The sequence below is a fragment of the Myotis daubentonii genome, chromosome 2 (assembly GCF_963259705.1).
Source record: "Myotis daubentonii chromosome 2, mMyoDau2.1, whole genome shotgun sequence".
Classification (NCBI taxonomy): Eukaryota; Metazoa; Chordata; class Mammalia; order Chiroptera; family Vespertilionidae; genus Myotis; species Myotis daubentonii.
In genome coordinates this window covers 91,347,576-91,373,970 of record NC_081841.1, presented here as the reverse complement: position 1 = coordinate 91,373,970, position 26,395 = coordinate 91,347,576, and the positions used below count along the sequence as shown (strand labels likewise).

General features: G+C 44.0%; 1 protein-coding gene and 1 pseudogene across 1 annotated transcript in view; both read right to left on the bottom strand.

Annotated features, from left to right (window-relative positions):
- Positions 1-26,395, bottom strand: part of CRADD (CASP2 and RIPK1 domain containing adaptor with death domain) — a 211,513-nt gene that overhangs the window by 126,242 nt on the left and 58,876 nt on the right. The gene's annotated exons all lie outside the window — the stretch shown is intronic.
- Positions 15,613-25,056, bottom strand: LOC132225801 (ATP-dependent RNA helicase DDX54-like; annotated as a pseudogene).

Genomic DNA, 26,395 nt, shown 5'->3' with positions numbered 1-26,395 from the left:
GCTTGAAAAAATACTGTTCCAGGAATCAGATGACCTGAGGTGCACTTCTTGGATCCCGGTTTCCTGATTCCTAAATGGAGATAATATTGCCCTGTCTCCTTCACAGAGGGCTAAATGGGTCATGTACTTTTAACAACAGTATAAACTAAAAAATGCTATACAAATATAAGTCATTGTTATTATTACTTTTATTATTAATTAAAACCTTCATTGCCGAAACCGGTTTGGCTCAGTGGATAGAGCGTCGGCCTGCGGACTGAAAGGTCCCAGGTTCGATTCCGGTCAAGGGCATGTACCTGGGTTGCGGGCATATCCCCAGTAGGAGATGTGCAGGAGGCAGCTGATCGATGTTTCTCTCTCATCGATGTTTCTAACTCTCTATCTCTCTCCCTTCCTCTCTGTAAAAAATCAATAAAATATATTTAAAAAAAAAACACCTTCATTAAAAGCAAAAAAGAACACCACTGAGTCCCACTTGACCTCTTGAATAACTGTACAAAAAGCCCTTTATGCCCGGCTGGTGTGGCTCAGCATCAACCTATGAACTAAGACAGTGGTCGGCAAAATGCGGCTTGCGAGCCACATGTGGCTCTTTGGCCCCTTGAGTGTGGCCATGAAGTTTCAATCGCACTGTACGTGCATGCCTGCACATGGTATTTTGTGGAAGAGCCACACTCAAGGGGCCGCAGTTTGCTGACCAATGAACTAGGAGGTCACAGTTCGATTCCCAGTCAGAGTATACGCCCAGGTTGCAGGCTCAATCCCCATGGGGAGCATGTAGGAGGCAGTCGATGATTCTCTCTCATCATTGATGTATATATATATATATATGTATGAAAAACCTTTATTCCATGCAATAGGCAATTTGTGCTAAAATGTTTATCTACAAGCATATCAAGCTCACAATCTAAACATTGATAATTTCAGAAAATATTGAGCCTTTTATGCTCTCTGGGTTGGACCTAGACTAGTGATGGTGAACCTTTTGAGCTCGGCATGTCAGCATTTTGAAAAACCCTAACTTAACTCTGGTGCCGTGTCACATATAGAAATTTTTTGATATTTGCAGCCATAGTAAAACAAAGATTTATATTTTTGATATTTATTTTATATATTTAAATGCCATTTAACAAAGAAAAATCAACCAAAAAAAATGAGTTCGCGTGTCACCTCTGACATGTGTGTCATAGGTTCGCCATCACTGACTAGACTATACCTTTCATTTTCAATTTATAACCACACTCAAGATTTAAAATCCATTTAGCCTTATCTAAGTTTCTGAATTGAGGAAATTTATTAAACCCTTAAGTACATTTCTCCATGGGGATTTCTTTCCCAAATAATTCAAAATTGGATATATGCCTTTCATTTATATGAGATAGTTATCTTCTTTACCGAATTCACAGAAGGTTGAATTCCATAAAGATAATTCCCTTACACATAAAATTTGAAACAAAAAATGATTAGGAAAGATAAGATTAATTTTTACATACTATAATGATTTCCATCCCACTCCCTATAGATGATGATGATAATGATAATAATAATAATAATAATTACTAAATACCACAAAGTATTCTAGTTAGGAAGAAAACTGTTTTTAGCATACCACAGACTCTTTCTTAGCAGGAAAGTGAATTTCCTGAACAACCAAGACTCTTAAACCCTTCTCCCATGAAAAATTAAGAAGAAAAAGGGAAAGAGCATGAAGAAATGTGGTATTTAAAACTCTGAGATGGTTTTATTTTATTAAAATCCAGTAATAAAAGAAGGACTAAGAAATGCCCCCTCTCTATGCTGCTCATCAACTAAGAACACGATCCAACCAGTTATACAAACCAGAAGCTCCAAAGTCACTCTTTTTAAAAAATATATATTTTTATTGATTTCAGAGAGAAAGAGGGTGAGGAAGAGAGATAGAAACATCAACGATGAGAGAGAGAATCATTGATCAGCTGCCTCCTGCACACACCCCACTGGGGATTAAGCCCACAACCTGAGCACGTACCCCAACCAGGAATTGAACCGTGACCTCCTGGTTCATAGGTCGACACTCAATCACTGAGCCACTATGGCCTGGCCAGAGTCACTCTTGAGTCCTCCAACTCCCTCTTCCTCAACATCAGGCCTTGTTCTTTTCCATCCCTAAACATTTCTAGAATTCTCTCACTTCCCTCATGCCCACTGCAATGATCACCACTCACTGGGATTGCTGTAATAACCTTCAAACAGGTCTCCCTACTTCCAGTTTTGTCACTTCCAAGTCACTGTTCACAGTGCAGCCAGAGAGATTGTTCTTAAGCCAAAAACCTGATCATGTCTGATCCCTTGATTAACTCACAAGGAAAAAGTCCTAAATCCGTAATGTGGTTTACAAGACCCTTCCAAATCTGAGGCATGCAAATGTCTTCAGTGTCATATCTCAACTCTGGCTGGCCCCTCACACTCTGCCCACTAACCTTTCTGAAATCCTTAAAAATTCCGTTTTCTGCTTCTGAGCTGCCTGACGGTTCATCACCCCTAACCACTCTGCCTGCCTTCCTGATCATTTCTAACCACTCTGCCTGCCTACCTGATCACCCCTAGCCACTCGCCTGCCTGCCTGCCTGATTGCCCCTAACCACCTCTGCCTCGGCCCCCACCACTGCAGCTTCATCGGAATGACATCCGGAAGGTTGCTCAGCTGTCTGGTCTAATTAGCATATTATGCTTTTATTATTATAGATAAAACATGCCTAAATAAAATAAGCAACGAACCTTCTATATATATTAGCCAAACTCCCAAAAATGTAGTCTGGCATTCAAGACCTTATATTATAAACCAAAAAGGTACATGTTTCTCCCCTTACATACACCCTTCTCTCCAGTCATACTAAGTAGGACGGCCCTTTCCTAATCTTGCCACATACCTCTCACCCTGCATCCGTACTTTGACATCCTGCTTCTTGCTCTAGAATGATCTTCTCTCTAAATCTCTGCTTGTCAAAATTCCAACCATTCTTAGAAGCCCAAATAAAATGTCACCACGTTTTATAACACAACTAGAGGCCCGGGGCACAAAAATTTATGCTCTCGGGGGGAAGGGGGGGTCCCTCAGCCCGGCCTGTGCCCTCTCGCAGTCTGGGACCCCTCGGGAGATAACAACCTGCTGGCTTAGGCCTGCTCCCGGGTGGCAGAGGGCAGGCCCAATCCCTAGGTGCAGGCCCTGGTCTGGCTCAGAGCAGGGCTGATTGGGGTGTTGGGGCGCTGCCCCCTGTCATGCACAGACCAGGGCGGATCGGGAGGTTGCGATGCCACCTTCAGTCACGCTCAGGGTAGGGCCGGTTGGGAGGTTGGGTCATCGCCCCCTGTCACACACAAAGCAGGGCCGATCAGGGGGTTGGGGCGCCGCACCCTGTCACACACAGAGCAGGTCCGATCAGGGGGTTGGGGCGCTGCACCCTGTCATACACAGAGCCGCAGGGTGATCAGGGGGTTGGGGAGCACCCCCTATCAGGCACAGAGCAGGGCTTATCAGGGGGTTGGGGCGCCTTCCCCTGTCACGAACAGAGCAGGGCGGATAGGGAGGTGTGGCCCCGCCCCCTGTCATACACAGAGCCGCAGGGCGATCAGGGGGTTTGGGCGCTGCTCCCTGTCACGCTGATCCCGGTGCCGGGAGGGCCTGCGGCTCTGCTGATCCCAGTGCTGGGAGGTATATTACCCTTTTACTATATAGGGTAGAGGCCTGGTGCACGGGTGGGGGCCAGCTGGTTTGCCCTGAAGGGTGTGCTGGATCAGGGTGGGGGTCCCCACTGGGGTGCCTGGCCAGCCTGGGTGAGGGGATGATGGCTGTTTGCAGCTGGTCACAGACCCTTCAGGGTGGGGGTCCCCACTGGGGTGCCTGGCCAATCTGGGTGAGGGGCTGAGGGCTGTTTTCAGGCTGGCGGGTGACTGAAGCTCCCAACCGCTCTTTTTTTCTTTTTCTTTTTTTATTCTGGCCAGCTTTAGCTCTGAGGCTTGGCTCCAGTTCTTAGGCCTCCGCTGCTGAAAGCAGGTATCTGGTTTGTTTGTGTTCTATAATCAAAACTCTGTTTCAACTCCAGCTCTGAGATCCTGGCTGGCTGAAAGCAGGTTTCTGGGGTTTTGTTTAGCTTCTATATTTGTAACAATGTTTCAATCTGAAAGCTCAGAGGCCGTCAGCGGCAGGCGGGGAATGCTGGAGTGCTCTGTCACTGAAGCAAGCAAGCCTCATGTTCGCTTCAAGCTGCCTGGCTGCCGGCCGCCATCTTGGCTGGCAGTTAATTTGCATATCGCCCTGATTAGCCAATGGAAGGGTAGCGGAGGTACAGCTAATTACCATGTTTCTCTTTTATTAGATAGGATTCCTAATCCCGTTTTATAACTCAAGTTCCTAATACTCCATTTTCGCCTATAGTATAGAGATTTTATTGTGATTTCCATGCTTCTGCTCTGGCTCCATAAAATGTACTCTCTATTCATCAAAAAGTTTGGACTTCTACAACTAAAATTCCAGCAAGACACTCCACTTCAAGGTCTTCCTACTGCACTTAAAACACAACCCCAAATCTTTATGGTTCCAGGCCTACCTCCCTCTTGGATCTTATCCTAGACACTCCTATCGTGCTAGCTCCACCAATCCCCACCTCCTGCCACTTAGGCAGAGTGTCCCACTCTGCAGCTCAGGGCTTTTGCACCTACCATTCCCTCTTACCAGGAAACTCTTCTCTTGGCTCTCCCCAAAACTGGCTTCCTCTAATCCAGCGGTTCTCAACCTGTGGGTCGCAACTCCTTTTGCGGTCGAACGACTCTTTCATAGGGGTCGCCTAAGACCATCCTGCATATCAGATATTTACATTATGATTCATAACAGTAGCAAAATTACAGTTATGAAGTAGCAATGAAAATAATTTTATGGTTGGGGGTCACAACATAAGGAACTGTATTTAAAGGGCCAGAGGTTGAGAACCACTGCTCTAATCCTTCAGGTGTCTCCTGAAATAGCCCTCCTCGAGGTGCCCTCCCAGCCTGCTCTAGAAAGGCAGCTTCCCCCTTACCTCTCTGCCACAGCAGAGAGAAACCCCTTCCTTCCTAACCCTTTTACAACCTGTAACTATGTACTATTTACTTGCTTGTTTCCTGTCTCTCCATTGGCGTACAAGCTCCTGGGAGGTGGTGACCACACCTGCATTATAACCATTGTTCAACTGTCCCCTCAGTTCATGGGAGAATGGCTGGCAAGTGGGGATGAATGAAGGAGTGCAAAAAGTCATGTCTAATTCTTGGTCTCTACATCAAATGAAGTCATTTTTCCCAGAACCCCCATGGAATTTTGTTTTCTACCTCTAGTAATATTCTCATGGAGTGCTATATGACAGTTATTTCCTTGTGAATTCATCACAAACCAAGCTAAATTTGTACTTAATCATCTCTGATCACCACAGTACCACATTTAGCTCATAAAAACAACAGCCCTGGCTGGTGGCTCAGTTGGTTGGAGCCTTGCCCCGTACACCAAAAAAGCCAAAAAGTAGGTCTCTCTCTCTCTCTCTCTCTCTCTCTCTCTCTCTCTCTCTCTCTCTCTCTCTCTCTCTCTCTCTCTCTCTCTCTCTCTCTCTCTCTCTCTCTCTCTCTCTCTCTCTCTCTCTCTCTCTCTCTCTCTCTCTCTCTCTCTCTCCCACTCTCCCTCAAATTCCTCCCTCCCTTCCTCCCCACCCCCTTCCTCTTTCTCTTTCTCTCCCTCTCCACCCCCCTTCCTCTTCCCAAAATCAATAAAAACATATCCTTGGGTGAAGATTACAAAAGAACAACAAAAAAAAAGAGAATCAGGAGAGAAAGCAAAGAAGAAAGAGAAAACAGAGGAGAGGGGAAAATGGGAAATAAATCATAAGAGATAGGAAAAGAAGTGAGTCTAGACGGAACATGAATATTAGAAAAATTTTATTTATAATTGATTAATGACACAGAGATTAGTAAGGTGATGGTTTTATCCTAACAAATTTTTGTCCAACATTTCTGCAGCTTTCCCTATCATCTTTTCCATCTTTTTTTCATTTCAACTAAATATCCTCTTCATACCCTTGTGTTGTTTTTACCTTGGGACCCAGATTGGCAAGTGACTAGTATTTTCCACTTCTTTTGGGGATGGGTTAGTCCAGTGTATCTACGATTTAGCAGACTGACCTTGAAAACCTAACAAGGGTAGCTGCCACTCCTCAGCATCAGAAGGAAGTAACTAACAGGGCAGTCAACTCTGGATCAAAGTTTATTTTGGAAAAAGTAGACAAGCAACACTTTCCATTCCTGGAGATCAAATCAACAACAGCCTTTGTTGTTCTCTCATTCTCCTTTGTCCACTTCTATCTGTGTTGAAGGAACAAAGACCCTTCCAAATATGAGCTGTATGTTTTCCTGTACTTCCTGTTGTCTGCTTTTCTGGGATCAGACCCAGGTATGGTGACTATGAATGTATCATATCAAAAAGATTTTTTCAGTCAGTTCGTAAGAAAGTCCTGGTTAACAAGTTCCTTCCTTGGCTATAGGAAAAGAGGTAGACGTAAAATGAGCAGTGAGGCAAAGGAACAGGAAGAATGAGATGGGGAAAGGCTCTCACTGGGCAAAGTGCAAGCTGAAAACAGAAATGATTTCAAAATAGCCAAATAGTATCCTCTGGTGATTAAAATGAAAGGTGAAGAGCTTCAGAGAGAAAATAAATGGAATTAGTGTTCATCCAATGAACCAGAGAAACTTTATTCCTTTACCTAGTACCTAAACAAAGAAAGAAGTTTGTAAATTTTCAGGAAAATTAAGTGAACGTATTATTATTATTCATTCATCTATGCAACTCTTTTTAACTAGTAGTTTTACTCTAATTAGTAAACAGATTTTTTTTTTTCTCTTCTTATGCCATACTCCCCATTCCCCATGCCCCTCTGAGGCAAATTATATCAACAACTAGTGTTTCTGTGTGTGTTTTTCCATTCTGGTTACATCACGTACAATAAAAGTAAACATACTTATAACAAAATATGTTGTGTAACACAATACACTTCTCCATTTTGCTGATCCTTAAACGTAAAAGTTAATAAACACTCTACACTCCCACAAAATTAAATGCCTTCTATTTCAAATTCTTAGTACAATGTTCCTTAGCCCTTGAATTCCTGGAAACATGTAAGGATAGCTCAGAAGAAATAAGGTACCGCAAAAGCACACAAATAATGGCTGCAAATGATTATGAGAACTTATTTGATTTCATAAGAGTCAGCTGTGAACCGTTCCAGCCTCAAGGTTCCAAACTTTTCTTTCTTATAATCAGATTCGACACTTAAGGTTAAACTATATACCCCAAAGATCTTAATGGAGGCTCCAAATGTAAATTGATATAAAATGGTATCAAGTTAAAATTTAACAAATCTAAAATTAATAACATTTTCATGCAAATCAAATTAATAACAAATCAAACAAATTGAATAATGCCAAGTATATTACTTTCCACTACATTTCTTGGAAACACTGAGATGATCTTATTTTATTCAACTTTAAAGAACCAAAAAAATTTTAACTAAAAGAAAGGAGTAAAATTATAAGTTGTATTTCTTAGTAGCCTATGAGAAATATTTAATTCTTGGTTTGGATATTTGTGTATTTCCTTAAAAATGGTCAAATGTCAAGTTTCTATAACAAGCCCCCCAAATTATCTATTTGATAAATAACATAATAAGGGTATCAAGGAGGGGAATCTCATATTCATTGCTAAACATATGTTCTGATAAATCTTCAGAACCATATTGTAGATTCTAATGTCACATATTTGTATTGCTTGCCCATAAGGTTGGACAGTTTTTATTCTATATTTGGTAATATACTTTTTAACATATATATATTTTATTGATTTCAGAGAGGAAGGGAGAGGGAGAGAGAGAAATATCTATCAATGATAAGAGAGAATCATTGATTGGCTGCCCCCTGCACCTCCCACACTGGGGATCAAGCCTGCAACCCAGGCATGTTCCCTGACAGGAATCAAACCGTGACCTCCTGGTTCATAGGTCGACGCTCAACCACTGAGCACACTGGCCAGGCAGTAATATACTTTTTGAAGCAAATCCAGCCACAGTAATAATAGTAGCAATGAGAATAAACTCTTACACTTAATTTCTTAACAAAAAAACAAATGCAGGGTGTGACTACACATCATTAAACTCTAATAATAGGAGCAATGAACCATAATATCTACTCAGGCCCAGCACATGCCCCTGTGGGCTCTGCCTACATTACATACTCTTAGCTGAACCACCCTTTCCTAACTGCACCATTTCCACTCTTGTCCAAGCCAACATCCTCCTTCACTTGGGCAACTATCGTGGCCTCCTAACTGATCTCCCTGCTCCCTCCTCAATCACCTACAATCCATTTTTCCACTCCAAAGCCTGAGGAATCTTCAAAACTATCTCTAAGAACATGACACTCACCTGCACATTTTCCCTCCCCTTCCTCCTCCTTCTTATCTTTCCTTTACTGCAGAAATAAAGAGGTTAGATAAAGAACATCCTATTGTTCTTTTCTCATTCTCAAGTTCTAATGAAAATGGGGCTAAGAAAAGTGGTCCCCCAAATTAGCATATTTTTAGTAGTGATATTCTCCTACCTTCAAAACTTGGAACAGAAAAATTGCAGGTCACTAATGCCACATGTCTGATGACCCAAAATACTGCTGGGAAGAACCAGAGATGTGAGGGATGAGAAAGGGGATTCATGGCTCTCCCAAAGTCCCTACCTTAACGGTCCCCATACTTTAGACAAACCTTAGTCATCCATTTTTTCTATACATAACCAGAGAGAATAGATTGCTGGGGACTAAAGCTCCCATGTCAGGCATGTGGGAAGCATTAGAAAGACAACTGTAACTTGGAATGCTACCTGGAAACCTTCAGCAGAAGCCCTGCTTAGTCTCCACTGGAGTTCAGTGGAAATAAAGTCCCAGGAAAATGGCCATGGCCCACACTTGCCAAGTAAAGACGCTCCCGAGGGTTCCTCAAGGACAGTGCAGGCAGTTACTTGCCTGCCCTCTACCTCACCCTCAGAAGGCGAAGTGATTCTACTTTTTATTTCTCCACTACCTTCTTCAGAGTCAGGTATTCAGAAGCTGCTGCTTGGTTGCCACACATTTTGGATAGCACTTCCAAGTTCAGTCTGTACCAGAAGATTAATCGTAACTATAGATTTTAAAGCAAATGCAAGGATATTCTGTTATCGATGGAAACCAAGCAAAACAATAGATATGGGTATACTTTAAAAACTTTGTTAGTTTGTGAGTAAAAGAATCTAAGTTTTAGGTTTTAAAATGTCAAGCCTTAAAAAATTCTTTGTTTTAAAACATATTAGCCCATTTGTGATAGCCAGCCTGCAAAATGACCCAGTGATTCCTGCACAGGCCTGTGTAGCCCTCCCACCCCACCCACCCAAGGTGACCTGTGTAACCAATAGGATATTGCTGATATGACGAAGGACTGTGACCTCCAAGACTAAGTCATAAAAGACATTGTGGCTTCCACCTTGCTCTTCAGGATGGTTCGCTCTGGCAGAAAGCCAACTTCCGTGCCAGGAGGACACTTACGCAGCTCACAGAAGGGCCCAAACGGGAAGAAAGTGAGACCTGCCAACAACCAGTACCATGTGAGCTGCCGTGACAGTCTCAGCCCATTGACAGTGATGCTATCAGCTAGGAATGTCTGAGGCACTTATCGGGGCCCCTGTATTACTGTGGGGAACCCCTGTGGACATTTCCCGAACTGATGCCAATGTTGTGGTTGGACGGGCCCTTGTGGTTCTTATTATGATCACAGGACACACTTTAGCAAACCATCGGGGGACTCTGAAAAGCAACATTTGTTACTCACAGGCCCTGGAGGGTCCATGGCGCCATGAGGGCCACACAGCAAAGTCTTGGAGAGAAACAGAGAAAGGAAGTGAGGACCTGGGGCTTTGTCTTTACTAGGGTCTGGGATTAGAGGGGAAAGCTGCCTAGGATTTTACAGGGCCACTCTTTATTAATGAATTTAAAGAATATGAGCTGGAATTAGGGTGTGGGAAGGGGGAAGTAGGGTCACTGAAGTGGTCAGTTATCTAGGTCCAGGACTCTCTAAAAAAGGAAGTTCATGGGCGGGGGTAGGATGCCTCGGTCCCTAATCTAGTTGTTTTGCTAGTAGCTGTATTATACAGTCAAAAATATGTTGATTAAAACATATTTGGATATCTTTGAAATGGATGCTTTGGGAATCTAAAGCTTAATGCTAGCCACTTAGATTACAATCAGAAATCTTTTTTTTAAAATATATTTTATTGATTTTTTTACAGAGAGGAAGGGAGAGGGATAGAGACTTAGAAACAATGATGAGAAAAACATTGATCAGCTGCCTCCTGCACACCCTCTACTGGGGATGTGCCCGCAACCAAGATACAGGCCTTGACCAGAATCAAACCTGGGACCTTTTAATCCACAGGACGATGCCCTATCCACTGAGCCAAACCGGTTACGGCTACAATCAGAAATCTTAATTCTAGTCACTGTACCACATGAGATGTCATGAGAGACCCCAGGCAGAGCGATTCACCTAACTAAGGTACTAATAAATCTCTGACCAAGAGAAACTGTGTGAGATAGTAAGTGCTTGCTGTTTTAAGATGTTAGATTTGGGGATAATTAGTTAGTTACATAGTGACACATAACTAATATAAAACTTTACATTGCTAAGTTGCTAGCTGACAAATAAACCACTAGATGTTAACTATCAACTTATACTAGGTCCAGGAAGTACATACACTTGAATAAACAATACATATAAACTGGTAGCTAACAGCATAGAATCTAAAGTAAGGCTGACTGGGTTCAAAGCTATGCTCCATATTGTTAGACCCAAGACAAGTTATTTATCTATATAATTTTGTAAAGTGGACATAATATTAGTACTGACACATAAGGTGGTTGTGAAAATTGAGTTAATCCTGCCTGGTTGGCATGACTCAGTGGTTAAGTGTCAACCTATGAACCAGGAGATCAGGGTTCAATTCCTGGTCAGGGCACATGCCCGGGTTGCATGCAGGGGGCAGCCCATCAAGGATTCTCTCTCATCATTGATGTTTCTATCTCTCTCTCCCTCTCCCTTCCTCTCTGAAATCAATAAAAATATATTTTTTTAAAAAAACAAAGTTATTCCTAATAATGAACAGTATCAGGAACATACTGAGTGTTCAATTAATGCTAGCTATTATAATATATGAATAAAAAAAGGGTGTTCCTTATAAAAGGAAAAAAATAACAATAACATTGATTGGAAAACACACTCATTTGGCTGTTGGCTCTCCTTTGGGGGATAGGGGAGCTTCTGCCACATGTTGGGAAGGAAAAAAGGGACAGAGAGACCAAAGAAAGTCGATAAGACTTAGGTAAATAAGTCTTAACTACACCTGGCCAAAGTAGGGTGACCATATAATTTATAATAGAAACAGGGGTACTTCTGGGAGTGAAAAGGAGCCCTATTAAGAATGGTATTGACAAAACAGGCATAAAAATTCCTAGCAAACAAGGTATATAAACACCCTTACATAACTACAGTATGAAATCACTGTTGCAGTGGAGAATAAATCTCTGGAAAGGAGAGTGAAGTTCCAGAGCAATCCTGAGAGGAATAGTCAAGGGTAAGGGTTTAGAGTCAAGTAAGTAAAGCATTATAGTAAAACCCTGGCTGAAGTCTGTACAAGGATTCCTTTAAGCAGTGATCGGGAAGGTAACAATTTACCAAAAACTAATAAATGAATGTTTTATTTCCTCATTTTTTCTCTTAATGTGTCATCTGTTCAAATACAATATTAATCTGCCTTTTCTTAGGTTTTTAATGGGGCAGAACACATACTATGTAGGCTTAATAGTGACTTTCCTTGAACTTTATAAGGCATCAGCTAGAGACAGCCTGCCTTCTTTGTATGAAAGGAACTTTGAGGAAATAAGCACCATCCAGCACTGCACTTTCAAATGTGACTGGTGAAATTTTTGTGATCTGTACTTAGTGACTTCTGATGCTAATGGTCTTTATGGTAAACAACTCCTGTAACTGTGTTCATGCTGTTGTGTTGTGTGTGTTTTTTAAGGTCAAAGAAGCAAGATTTGTATTTGTGGAATGTCTCTCAAGTTTACTTATTTATTTTTCCCCCCATACATGAAAGCATATGGTGAATACAGACCAGTATTCCCAGTTCACTGAGAGCCTTCCCTGAGACTGGCCTAAAATTCATTAAATTGTGTATACTGTAGGGACAGATGCCCTCAGAGGACCTCTTAATTAAAGTACAGGTTTTCTATTAGTGACATTTTTACTTCTGTGTGTAATTCCCCCCATTGTGACATCTATGATATTTCTATTCAGAAATTTTTTGGTAGCACATAACTAGGTAATTTGGATAGTGACATATACATTCATGTCTTAGTACTTTACTTAATGTGAAAGTTGAAACAATTTTAAAAGGTTATATAATGTGCATACAAATATATAATGAGCACATGTTAAAGACATGTAACTCATGATAAAAACAGCAAGGTGGCAAAGAAGTTGATATAGTGCATTTTTTTTAAATTCTGGTACAAGATTGCTAAATTATATACAAAACTAGTTAATATTCTATAGAGCAATAAAACTTAAAATTTGGGGTTATCTTTCTACCTGCAAGAAATCATTTTCTTCACAACAATTTTCTGTAAGTTAAACTTCTAACTTTAACACAGTGAGTACTAATTAATAGCAAATAGTAAGTAAGACAAAGTTATACTTTCTAGATAATCAGATGACACTTAGGTTTTGTTAGACATGCTATATTATGACTTTGAAAGATTATACCTTCATTTTGTTATCTTATTACCAATTATCAGATCACTTTTCTTAATATAAATAAAATTCTCATCCAGCTGTCCATAAAGATAACAACTATACCTCTCTCTCCCTAAAAAAATCCAATCCACCTAATTAAAAAGCCTGAACGAAGACTAGATTTAGTGTCACAGTTATATTCCCAGTTCCTTCCACACTGTACTCATTTCCCTTATTATGGCTCTATGCCAAACACTGACTTTAGGTTCTGAAGTGACCCTTCTTAGACAACAGGTTTAAGGGCATCAACATAACATATTCATCTTCCTGTTCATCACAAAGCCCAGAAGATCTTCCTCCAAAAGGGTCATTGGTTTGTATTAAAAAGCTTCACTGCGTACCTACTATGTTCAAGGAGCTGTGTTGGGTGGTTATATTGAACTGAGGTCTATACAGGAAATCTGCGTGGCCAAGAGAGAATGCCCCAAAGGTCGTTTAAGAAATGAGCACACACACAAAAAAAACTCTATCACAATTCAAAACTGGGAAGGAAAACAAAAAGCATTAGAAGAGGCGGCATGTAAAAGCTGGTAGCAAAGGATGGGTGTGTTGGAAGATAAACAGAAAAAATCCATAGTAGGAAACAAAAACACAGGTAATAGGAGAACTGCTCAACATTACAGAGGTGACTGGTCATGTATTCTTTCACCAAAGAGCTAAATTAATGATGACAGTTCATTGCATTTGAAGAAAAAAATTTTAACAATAAAGAGAGACAAGTGACTGCAAGTCATTTATATTTGAGAGGAAAACGGGAACACGGGAATATTACCAAAGGAGCCTAGCACTCTGCTGGTTAATACTGCATGACATCGAACTGTGAGGCAAAGTGGACTCTTATTTATGCAAATCATGACTCCCCACTCCCACCCCACACTTAAAAACCTTCAGGGGCTTCTTATTTTTTGAAATTCACACAACTCCTGTCCAGAGCTTACAAGGTTCAGCAAGATCGAGCCCCAGCCTGCCTTTTCCTCCACCCCTGATCCTCTCCCCTTTGCTCATGAAGCTACAACAAAACAGCTTCCACCAGGTCCTAGGACACACCAAGCTCCTCCCTATCTTAGGTCCTTTGAACTTATTGGGCCCTCTCTCTATGAAGTTCCTGGTGTGCCTAACTCCTACTTATCCTCCAGGACTCATCTAATATCATCTCCTTGAACAGACTTTCCCTGACCACCTTATCTCAAGGAACCTCATCCACACCCACCCATCAACACCCTATTATTTTCTAATATAATACCCTCATTTTTTTCCATGACAGTAGAGATCTTATCTATGTCTTTAATCATTATAGCCCTAGAACAGTGCCTAACATACCCTAAACACTTAAATATTATTGAAAGGATACATGTAGTCAATGTGAAGAACTAGCTAGCCACAAAACAGGGCCCATCGAAAATTCCTAGAATAGTTGTAAAATTTCTAGAGGCTCCTTTTTTTGTTGTTGTTGTTAAATTGAGGTGACAATTGGCCAACATGAACATATAAGTTTCAGGTGTGGGTTTCTATGTTATAAGATCTGTATATTGTACCATGTGCCCACCACCCAAAGTCAAATCTTTTCCTGTCACGTTATATTAGGACCCCTTTCTTCCCCCACCCCTTCCCTCTGGCAACCACCACACTGCTGTTTATGTTCATGAGTTTCAGTTTTATATCCCACATAAGAGTGAAATCATATGGTTCTTAGCTTTCTCTGACTGACTTGTTTCACTTAGCACAATGTTCTCAAGGTCTATCCACATTGTTGCAAATGGTGCTATTTCATCCTTTTTATGGATGAACTAGAGGCCTAGTACACAAAATTTGTGCACCTGTGGGGCCCTGCCCCCCAGCCCTCCAGCCCTCCAATATTCAGTATTTATGTATATGTGTGTATTCGAGTCCCTGTGCATAAAAATTGTGCACTCGGGGGGGGGGGGGTGGTGTCCCTCAGCCTGGCCTGAACCCTCATGCAGTCCAGGAGTCCCTGTGGGATGTCCCACAGGGAGCGAGCCTAAGCCGGCAGTCAGACATCCTTAGCCCTGCCGCAGAGGCAGGAGAGGCTCCTGCCACCACCACTGGATTCGCCAGCCATGAGCCCAGCTTCTGGCTGAGCGGCGCTCCCCCTATGGGAGCGCACTGACCACCAAGGGGCAGCTCCTGCATTGAGCATCTGCCCCCTGGTGGTCAGTTCGTGTCATAGTGACTGGTCGTTCCACCATTTGATCGATTTGCATATTCTCCTTTTATTATATAGGACCAGAGGCCCAGTGCATGAAATCCGTGCATGGTGGGGAAGGGGAAGGTTCCTCAGCCCGGCCTGCACCCTCTACAATCTGGGACTGCTGGCTCCTAACCACTTGCCTGCCTGCCTGCCTGATCTTCCCTAATCACCTCTGCCTGCCAGCCTGATCTCCCCTAACTGCCCTCCCCTGCTGGCCTGATTGTCCCTAACTGCTCTCCCCTGTGGCCTGATTGTCCCTAACCACTTCTGCCTCAGCCCCCACCACCGTGGTGTTGTCCAGAAAAATGTCTGGAAGATGTCGGTCTAATTAGCATATTACCCTTTATTAGTATAGATGTAGGCATATTTTGTTTTTGTTTTTTGTTAACCCTCACCTGAGGACATTTTTCATTGATTTTTAGAGTAGAAGGGAAGGTGAGAGACAGAGAGAGAACCATGGATGTGAGAAAGACACATCAATTGGTTACCTCCTGCACATGCCCCAACCGGATTGACTGAAACAGCACCCCCGACAGGGCCGAACGCTGGAGGCCTGTTGGGGCTCAGGCATTGAGCGTATGGCGATTTTCTGTTTCTGCTTCTATTTCTGGTAGAGGTCCCACTTGTAGGAACTGCTGATGTAGTGACCACTTTCTGTCTTGATCTTCTTCTTGTCCTCCTGTCCTGACTGTCCCACAAACTGCTTCTTCTTCCAGTCCCACTTGAGCTGCTGCCGGCCCCTGGTCAGGTTCTGGCCTCATCCCCCATCAGGTTCAGGACAGCGCCAGCCACCTGCTGTTCAAAGGTGCACCTGTCCCCACCAACGCTCAGACCCTGTTCACTGTCAAAGTCCTTGGGCCCATAGGGGACATAAAAATCCTGGTGAGCAGCCAGGCCTCCTCCTTCCATCTCTTGGCTCCCCACTCAGGTCCTGGCTGCTGCCATTTCTGGCCCACAACTTCTGTGAAGACATGCTCCACACTCTCTCCCATCACCTCCTCCACCTCCTCCTCTTTCCCAGGCTGCTCCACCTGCCGCACTGGGCAGCTTGGGGCTGGGCCAGCCAGGCTCTCCTGCCACTCCTGCCGGCCCTGCTGGAAGCTGGCAATGGCCTTGAAGTCCTTCTGCCACTTGGCCCGCATCACCTGGCTGCTCAGGTCCTGGCTGGAGATGTTGATCTCAAAGATGGTCTCCCACAAGTGGTATTGCTTGATGCTGTCCACCAGCCTTAGCCACTTCAGCTTCTCCTCCTCAAAGCTCAAGCTGAAGAGGAGTGCAGGCCCTGTCCCACAAGGTCCAGCTCCTTGGCATGCTTGATGGACTCTGGCAAGGGCGCCAGCTGCAAGCGCACATGCTGCTGCTAGGCATTGTCAGCCACGCAGCCCAGGCCCCACAGCTCCAGCGACCCCTCTAGGGTGTTCCACAGGCCATAGTACTCTTTGTCCATCACGCTCTGTGGCACCTGGCCCAGCATGCCATCCACACCGACCACACCAGAGGGCTCCTCATGGGGGCGGGCAAGGGTGAAGGCACAGCCCAGGAACAGGTGCAGGTCCAGCAGGTAGGGGCCACCAAGGAGTAGGCTGTGCCACTTTGGCCAGCCCAGGCCATATGACCCACGTGGTGCAGGAAGAGCTTGCCCTTGGCCATGAAGCTGAAGTTGATGACATTGTCCAGCAGCAGGATGTTCAGGCCCCGGGTCGTCAGGTCAGTCACATTGAGGGTGGAGCACTTGCCCTGGGTGACCCTGGCCAGGTTGATCTTACAGGCCATCTGGTCCAGGGCACTGTACATGTGGGCACAGCTCACCCAGTGGAGCAGCCTCGGCCCGCAAGACCAAGCAGCCAGGGGAAGGCAGATGCTCAACACCTAAGCCAGGGGTGGGGACGGCCAATGGGGGCGGATCAGGCCAGTTGGCCACAGTGCACGTCATAGCGACTGGTTGTTCTGCTATTCCAGAAATTTGCATATTAGCCTTTTATTATATAGGATAGTATTTCATTGTGTATATATACTATATCTTCTTTATCCAGTCCTCTACTGCAGGACACTTTCATTGTTTCCATGTCTTGACCACAGTAAATAATGCTTCAATGAACGTAAAGGTGCATATATCTTTGTGAATACATGATTTCAAGTTTTTCAGGTATAAACCCAGGAGTGGGATTGCTGGGTCGTATGGTAGCTCTATTCTTAATTTTTTGAGGAATAGCCAGACTGCTTTCCATAGTGGTTGTACCAGTCTACATTCCCACCAACAGTGAATGAGGGTTCCCTTTTTTCCACAACCTCTCCAACACTTGTTATTGCTTGTCTTGTTGATAGTGGCTGCTCCAGCAGGTGTAAGATGGTAGCTCACTGTAGTTTTGATTTGTATTTCCCTAACTGCCAGTGAGGTTGAACATCTTTTCATATATCTACTTGCTGTTCATATGTCTTCTTGGAAGAGGTGTATTTTCAGGTCCTCTGGCCACTTTTTTATTGGGTTGCTTGTTTGGTGTGGAGTTTTACAAGTTCTTTATATATTTTGGAAATTAAATCTTTGTCAGAGCTACTGTTTGCAAATATCATCTCCCATCTGGTTGGCTGCTTCTTTGTTTTGATGTCAGTTTCTTTTGCTATGCAGAAGGTTTGTAGTTTTATATGGCCCCACTCATTTATCTTTGCCTTTACTTCCTTGCCTTTGGGATCAAGTTTATAAAACGTTCTCTACAACCCAGGTTCATAAGTTTAGTACCTATATTTTCTTCTATGTAACTTATTGTCTCAGCTCTTATATTAAGGTCTTTGATCCATTTATAATTAATTTTTGTACATGGGGACAAACTGTAATCCAGTTTCATTCATTTGCATATGGCTTTGCAGTTTTCCCAGCACCATTTATTAAAGAAACTTTTTTTACTCCATTGTGCATTTCTGGCTTCTTTGTCGAAAATTATCTGTCCATATACATCTGGTTTTATAGCTGGGCTCTTTATTCTGTTCCATTGATCTCTGTGTCTGTTTCTCTGCCAATACCATGCTGTTTTGATTATTGTACCTCTGTAGTATAGTTTGAAGTCAGGTAGCATGATACCTCCAGCTTTGTTCTTTTTTCTCAGGATTGCTTTGGCTCTTTGGGGTCTTTTGTGGTTCCATACAAATCTGATGATTTCTCACATCTATTGGCTTCTTAAAAGGCTTACTGTGAGGATAAGAGAATGAGTGAGGGAGTGAGGGAGAGGGCGATTGTGTGGGCATGTGTGTGTGTGTGTGTGTGTGAAGGTCAGTCAGATCACATGTGGGAGTCTCAGGGGTGAGTGGTTTGGGCTCTCTGGGCCTGGGACCCACTGCTACCACCACAGCCACTCCCCAGGCACAGCTCCAGCTTGGAAACCATGCCATCTTGAAGGTTTTACAAGATCATCCTCGGGAGGAGGCTGTGGGGAGTGGCAGTGGCTAGGCACCAACCCTAGCAACACACGGATTCACCATGGCCCAGGTCTAACCCACACAATCGCCACTGACTCAGCAAGAATTCCCCCCCTGCTGTGGACTTACTCACTGCCACCGCTACTGTGCTGCCACCGCCACTATGCTGCCACAGTTGTTCTAGGCCCCAGCTGCTCTGCTACACTGCAAGGTTCAGGGGCAGGAACTGTGCTGAAGGCTGGGGAGCGGGATGTAGTATCCCCTATGCTGGACCTACTAGAACTAAAGACCTGAGAATACTAAAGAGGCTGCAGATCTGTAGGTTGCCCAGGGACAGTAACTCACACTGGCCTGCACGAGAGAAGATCCTGGGAGGCCCAGGACAGACACACAAAGGAACCAGATTCAACAACATCAGAGCAAAATCCAGTGAGCTCCACAAATGTGCACCAAAATGTTTTTGAATGTATAAGTGTATGTGGATTTGGTTTGTGTGTGTGTGTGTGTGTGTGTGTGTGTGTGAGTGAGTGGCTTTGTTTTTGTTGTTTGTTTGCTTTTCCCTCTTGTTTTCTTGCTTCTCTTTTTTCTTGCATATCTCTAATTTCTTTCTTTACTTTGATTCTATTCTCTTTTGTCTCTTTTTACTGTATTATTAATTTTTCTTATTTTATTTTTCTCTTCTTTTCTTTTTTTCCATTTAACTTTTCCTATCTACATCTTAATATATCCATTCTTATTGCATTTTAAATTCATCATTATTATTTAATTTCTTTTCTGTTTCCTTTTTTTTTTTTTATTCTTATACTAGTTCTTTTAGATTCCTTCTTGCTTCCATATTGCCTTCTCCAGCTTTCTCTCTTTTTCTTTATACCACCTCTAAATCTTTGGTCTTGTGACTTTTGGTATCATTTTTATTTTTTCTTTGCTTTCTCTTCTTTTTCCTGCTTAAACTTTCCTGTTGCTGCTTTGCGTAGCTTGATATTTGTGGTGTCTTTGGTTTGATCCTATTGTGTCCTGTCCTGTTCTGTCAGCACCTGTATAACAGCTGGCTCAGCAAGGTTGGGGTTAAGCCTCACTGTCAGCAAGTCGGATGGGAGATCCCTCTCAAGAAAGGAACATCAATAATCAAGTTCCAATTACAACAGGAAAATTCAAATAACACACAAGGGGAATCCCTAGAGCAACCAACTCAGGAGATCAAATAATCTGCACCACTGGACTCCCTCAAGACACTTTCTAGATAAGGCCATCCCACAATGACTGGGAGATATAACAGTTTAATCTAATACGTAGAAACAAATACAAAAAGACAGCTAAATTGGAAAGACAAAGAAAAAAAAAAACCAAATGAAAGAAAAGAAGGGATCTCCAGAAAAAGAACTACATGAAATGGAGACACTCAACTATTAGGCGGAGAGTTTGAAGTAATGATTATGAAGATGCCTAAGGAACTGAGTGCAAATTACAACAGCATGAAAAAGGAAATAGAAACCATGAACAAGAAACAGACAAAATGAAGAATAATGTATTTGGCATCAAGAACACACTGGAAGGAATTAAAAATAGATTGGATGAAGCAGAGGGTTGAATCAGAAATCTGGAAGACAAGATAGAAATAAATACCCAGTTAGAGCATCAAATACAAAAAACAATTAAAATGCAGGAGGATAGCTTAAGGGAGCTCTAGAACAACATAAAACATAACATCCACACTATTGGAATACCAGAAAGAGAAGAATATGAGCAAGGAACAGAGAATCTGTTTCTTCTGTCAAACAAATAATGACAGAAAACTTCTCCAACCTGGTGAAGGAAAAAGTCACACAAGTTCAAGAGGCACAGAGAATCCCAATCAAGAAGAACCCAAAGAGACCAAACCTAGACACATCATAATTAAAGTGGCAAATGTTAAAGACAAAGAAAGCCGTAGCCGGTTTGGATAGAGTATCGGCCTGTGGACTGAAGGGTCCTGGGTTCAATTTTGGTCAAGGGCAGGAGGCAGCTAATCAATGATTCTCTCTCATCATTGATGTTTCTATCTCTCTCCCTTTCCCTTCCTCTCTGAAATATATACATATCAAAGAAAGAATCTTAAAAGCAGTAAGAGAGAAAGAAAATTACCTAAAAAGGAGGTCCCATTACAATGTCAGCTGACTTCTCAATAGAAACACATCAGGACAGAAGGGAATGGCATCAGGTATTAAAGTAATGAAAAGCAAGGGCTTGAATCCAAGACTACTGTATCTAGCAAGGCTATCATTAAAATTGAAGGTGAAATAAAAAGCTTCCCAGACAAAAACAGGTTAAAGGAGCTCATTACCACCAAACCAGCAATTCAAAAAAATGTTAAAGGGACTGCTTTAAGAAGAAAAAAGGAGAGAATGAGGATCACAGAAAGTAAAAGAAAATAAAAATGGCAATAAATAAAGACCTATCAATAATAACCTCAAATGTAAATGGATTAAATGCTCCAATCAAAAGACATAGGGTGACTGAATGGATAAGGAAATATGACCCATATGTATGCTGACTACAAGAGACCCACCTCAGGACAAAAGATACAGAGTGAAACTGAACAGATAGAAAAAATATTCCACACAAAGGGAAATGGGAAAAAAAAGTTGGGGTAGCAATACTCATATCTGATAAAATCGACTTCAAAACAAAGGCCATAACAAGAGACAAAGAAGGCCACTTTATAATACTAAAGGAAATGATTCAACAAGAAAATATAACCCTAGTAAACATTTATGTACCCAATACAGGAGCACCCAAATATATATATAGACTAATAAAAGAGAAACATGGTAATTGGCATACGACCGCTACCCTTTTCATTGGCTAATCAGCGAGATATGCAAATTAACTGTCAGCCAAGATGGCGGCCAGCAGCCAGGCAGCTTGAAACTAACATGAGGCTTGGTTGCCTCAGTGATGGAGGAAACCAACGTTCCCCGCCTGCCGCTGCAGGCCTCTGAGCAGGCAGTTTAAGAAACTCTGTAACAAATACCACCAGACTTCAGCCCGCAGATTCGCAACATTGTAAGCAGAGGCCAGAAACCTACTTTCAGCTGTGGAGGCCTAAGAGCTGGAGCCAAGCCTCAAAGCTAAAGCTGGCCCAGAATAAAAAAAAAAAAGAAAGAAAAAAAAGGAGCAGTTGGGAGCTTCAGTCATCCCCAGCCTGAAAACAGCCCTCAGCCCCTCACCCAGACTGGCCAGGCACCCCAGTGGGGACCCCCACCCTGAAGGATGTGTGACCAGCTGCAAATAGCCATCATCCCCTCACCCAGACTGGCCAGGCACCCCAATGGGGACCCCCACCCTGATCCAGGACACCCTTCAGGGCAAACCAGCCAGCCCCACCCATGCACCAGGCCTCTACCCTATATAGTAAAAGGGTAATATGCCTCCCAGCACCGGGATCAGCTGAGCCATGAGGCCTCCCGGCACTGGGATCAGCGTGACAGGGGGCAGCGCCCAAACCCCCTGATTGCCCTGCGGCTCTGTGTGTGACAGGGGGTGGGGCACAACCTCCCTATCCGCCCTGCTCTGTTCGTGACAGGGGAAGGCGCCCCAACCCCCTGATAAGCCCTGCTCTGTGCCTGATAGGGGGGAGCTCCCCAACCCCCCCCCCACGGGCCCTTCTCTGTGTGTGACGGGGTAGAGCCATAACCTCCCCTCGGCCCTGCCCTGAGTGTGATAGTGGCGGCGCCCCAACCCCCTGATTGGCCCTGTTCTGTGGGTTATAGAGGGCGGTGCCCCAACCCCCTGATGGGCCTTGCTCTGTGTGTGACAGGGGCAGCGCCCCAACCCCCGATAGGCCCTGCTCTGTGCATGACAGGGTACAGAGCCCCAAACCCCCTGATGGGCCCTGCTCTGTGAGTGACAGGGGGCAGTGCCCCAACCCCCTGATTGGCCCTGCTCTGTGCGTGACTGAGGGTGGCGTCGCAACCTCCCCATCGACCCTGCCTTGAGTGTGACAGGGGACGGTGCCCCAACCCCCCAATTGGCCCTACCCTGATCGTGACTGAGGGTGGCATCACAACCTCCCAATCTCCCTGCTCTGTGCATGACAGGGGGCGGCACCCCAACTCCCCAATCGGCCCTGCTCTGAGCCCGACCAGGGCCTGCACCTAGGGATTGGGCCTGCCCTCTGCCACCCGGGAGCAGGCCTAAGCCAGCAGGTCGTTATCTCCTGAGGGGTCCCAGACTGCGAGAGGGCACAGGCCGGGCTGAGGAACTCCCCTCCCCCCCGAGTGCACGAATTTTTGTGCACCGGGCCTCTAGTATATATATATACCTCTTGATGGACTTTAAGGGAAAGATCGACAACAAGTCATAATAGGGGACTTTCACACCCCAATAACATCACTGGATAGATCTTCCAGATAAAAAATCAACAAGGAAACAGAGGCCTTAAATGACACACTAGATCAGATAGATCAAACTGACATTTACAGAACATTTCATGCCAAAGCAACAGAAATACATTCCTCTCAGGCATACATGGAGCATTCTCAAAGCAAGACCACATGTTAGAACACACATACAAATACAAAAAAAAACAACTATACAAATTCAAGATTATTGATATCATACCTAGCACCTTCTCAGATTACAATGGCATGAAGATAGAAATCAATTACAATAAAAAAAAACACCTCAAATACACTCAAATACATGGAGGCTAAATAGCATGTTATTAAACAATGAGATCAAACAAGAATTTAAAAACTTCCTGGAAATAAATGAAAATGAACACACAACCATCCCAAACCTATAGGACATGGCAAAAGCAGTCCTGAAAGAGAAGTTCATAGCACTACAGGCCTACCTCAAGAAACAAGAAAAAGCATTAATAAACTATCTAACACTATAACTAAACAAATTGGAAAGAGAACAGGAATAAAATCCCAATGGAAGTAGAAGGGAGGGAATAATAAAGATCAGAGCAGAAATAAATGACATAAACACTAAAAAAACGAACACACACACACACACACACACACACACACACACAGAGTACAAAAGATCAATGAATCCAAGAGCTGTTCTTTGAAATGATAAACAAGATTGATGAACTTTAGCCAAACTCATCAACAAACAAAGAGAGAGGACCCAAATAAATAAAATTAGAAACCAAAGAGGTGATATAACAATTGACAAGGGGTTAATATCTGAAACATATAAAGTATTCATACAACTCAACAAAAGGAAGACAAACAAGTGCTCAAAAAGATGTGGAGAAAAGGGAACACCAGTTCACTGCTGGTGGGAATGCAGATTGATGCAGCCACTATGGAAAACAGTATGGAGTTTCCTCAAAAATGTTTAAATGGAACTTCCGTTTGATCCAGTGATCCCACTTCTGGGAATATATCCTAAAAACCCAAAACACCAATCAGAAAGCATATATACACCCCTATGTTCATAGCATTATTTACAATAGCTAATATTTGGAAACAGCCCAAGTCCCCATCAGTAGATGAATGAATAAAAAAGCTGTTGGACATTTACACAATAGAATACTATGCAGCTATAAAAAAGAGGGATAACTTACCCTTTGGAACAGCATGAATAGACCTGGAGACTATTATGCTAAGTGAAATAAGCCTATCTGAGAAAGACATATTTCATATGATCTCATTTATTTGTGGAATCTAATGAACAATACAAACTGACCAGCAAGATAAGACCCAAAGCATGAAGGCATGGAACAGACTGACATATCTCGATGTGGGGTGGGAGGATGAGGAGAGATAAACCAAAGAACTAATATACTTACTAGAGGCCCAATGCACAAAAATTCGTGCAAGAGTAGGCCTTCCTTCCCCCGGCTGTCGGCACCGGCTTCCCTCCGACACTGAGGACCTGGGCTGCTTCCCTCCTCCGGCTGCTGGCAGGTACTCAGGACCACAACTGGCTTCCCTCGGACTGCCTGCTGGCACCCAGGACACCGGCTGGCTTCCCTCCAGCCCTGGCTTTGTCAGGGAGGACATCCAGAAAGATGTCTGGAAGATGTCTAGCCTAATTAGCATATTACCCTTTTATTATTATAGATATGCATAGCCCATGGACACATACAATAGGATGGTGAAGACCGGTGGTGGGTGGGTAGGGGCTGGTTGGAGGGAGTAAAAGGGGAAGGGGAAATGGGAGACATCTGTAATACTGTCAACAATATTTTTACAAGGCTTACTGTGGACTCCTGGTTGGCTCTGGCCAACGGGGCAACATCAGCCTTCGTGGCTGCAAACTGCTTCAGGTAAGCCCAAAATATAGCTGCTTCCCACCTAACTCCCAGAGAGCCTGGAGATTGTTCTTTCTTCCAGAAACTTTCAATTCCTAGGGTTTACCAAAGCCAAGATTGAGCCCCAAAGGGAGATTGGATGCCTTGTTCCGGCCAGATACAAACACTCACACTTTGGAGCCTTCATGGCTTTGCAGACCACTTCTCCATCACAGCTATCATACTCATCACCTGAGAAGCTTCTCTCAGCCCCTTACAGATCTCCATGCTTCTTGCCAATGTTCAGGGGGAGATGGAAAGAATTACTGGAAGATATGAGAGGGGACAACAATGCTGAAGGATAGATACCAGCACTTATTGAACACCTATTCTGTGTGAGGCACTTGGGTATAGCATCACAATGACCTCAGAACCTAAAGTCTTCTCAACTACCATAAGAAGCGGATCGATTTTTTTTACCCATTTTACAAGTTGAGCAAACCACCTGAGGTCATACAGCTAGAGGGTGGCATAGGTAACAAGATTTAACTAACTTTAAAAGCAATATTATTTCTGGCACCATTTATTATCTTTACTAGAGGCCCAGTGCATGAAAATTCATGCACTGGAGAGGGGGTCCCTCAGTCCGGCCTGCCCCCTCTCACAGTCCAGGAACCCTCAGTGGTGGGAGGCAACCTGGCATCAGGGGAAGGCAACGCCCCATCACACCTCTGCTGCTGCCACTGCCGGCAGCACAAGCCTTAGCTGGCCCTGGTTACCTGAGCCTCGGGTGGCCCTGAGCAGTTGGGTAGCCAACATCCGAGGCTTGCCTGCACCTCGGGCCAGCCCTGGGCAGCTGGGGGGAGGGGAGGGGGGGCTCAGGGGACTGGGGGACTCTGGAGGCAGGCACAGGGAGCAGCCGGGCCTGCCTGGGGGCGGCCCCAGACTTGCTGTGCACCTGCCGTCCTAGCGGGGCTGAGGGGACTAAGCTCCATTATCTTGTGACTGTGGGCACCGCCATCTTTGAGGGTGTGGCAGTCAATTAGCATATTCCCTTCTTATTGGCTGTGGGTGCTGCCATCTTTGAGGGCGGAGCAGTCATTTAGCATATTCCCTCCTTATTGGCTTTGGGCGCCGCCATCTTTGAGGGCGGGACAGCCAATTAGCATATTCCCTCCTTATTGGCCGTGGGCGCCGCCATCTTTGTGACTGTGTGAGGGTCAATTAGCATATTCCCTCTTTATTAGATAGGACAAGACCAGTGCATGGATTCATGCACCGGTGGCATCCTTCGTCCTAGCCTTCAGGGATAGGGCCAAAACTGGCCCTCCGACATCCCCCAAGGGGTCCCGGATTGCAAGAGGGCGGTTCTCAGGTGACGCACCCCAGAATTGGGCTCCCTCCTCTCTGGATCCAGGTGTGTCACCTGAGAACCACAGCTGCCAAGTCACCGCAGCTCCTGCGTCAAGTGTCTGGCCCCTAATGGTCAGTGCACGTCATAGCTACTGTTTGGAGCATCTGCCCCCTGGTGGTAATTATTCATCATAGCTACCAGTCAGATGGTTGGACGGTCACTTAGGCTTTTATATATATAGATAGGCAGTTTGGGGGAAAGGATGGGAGTAGA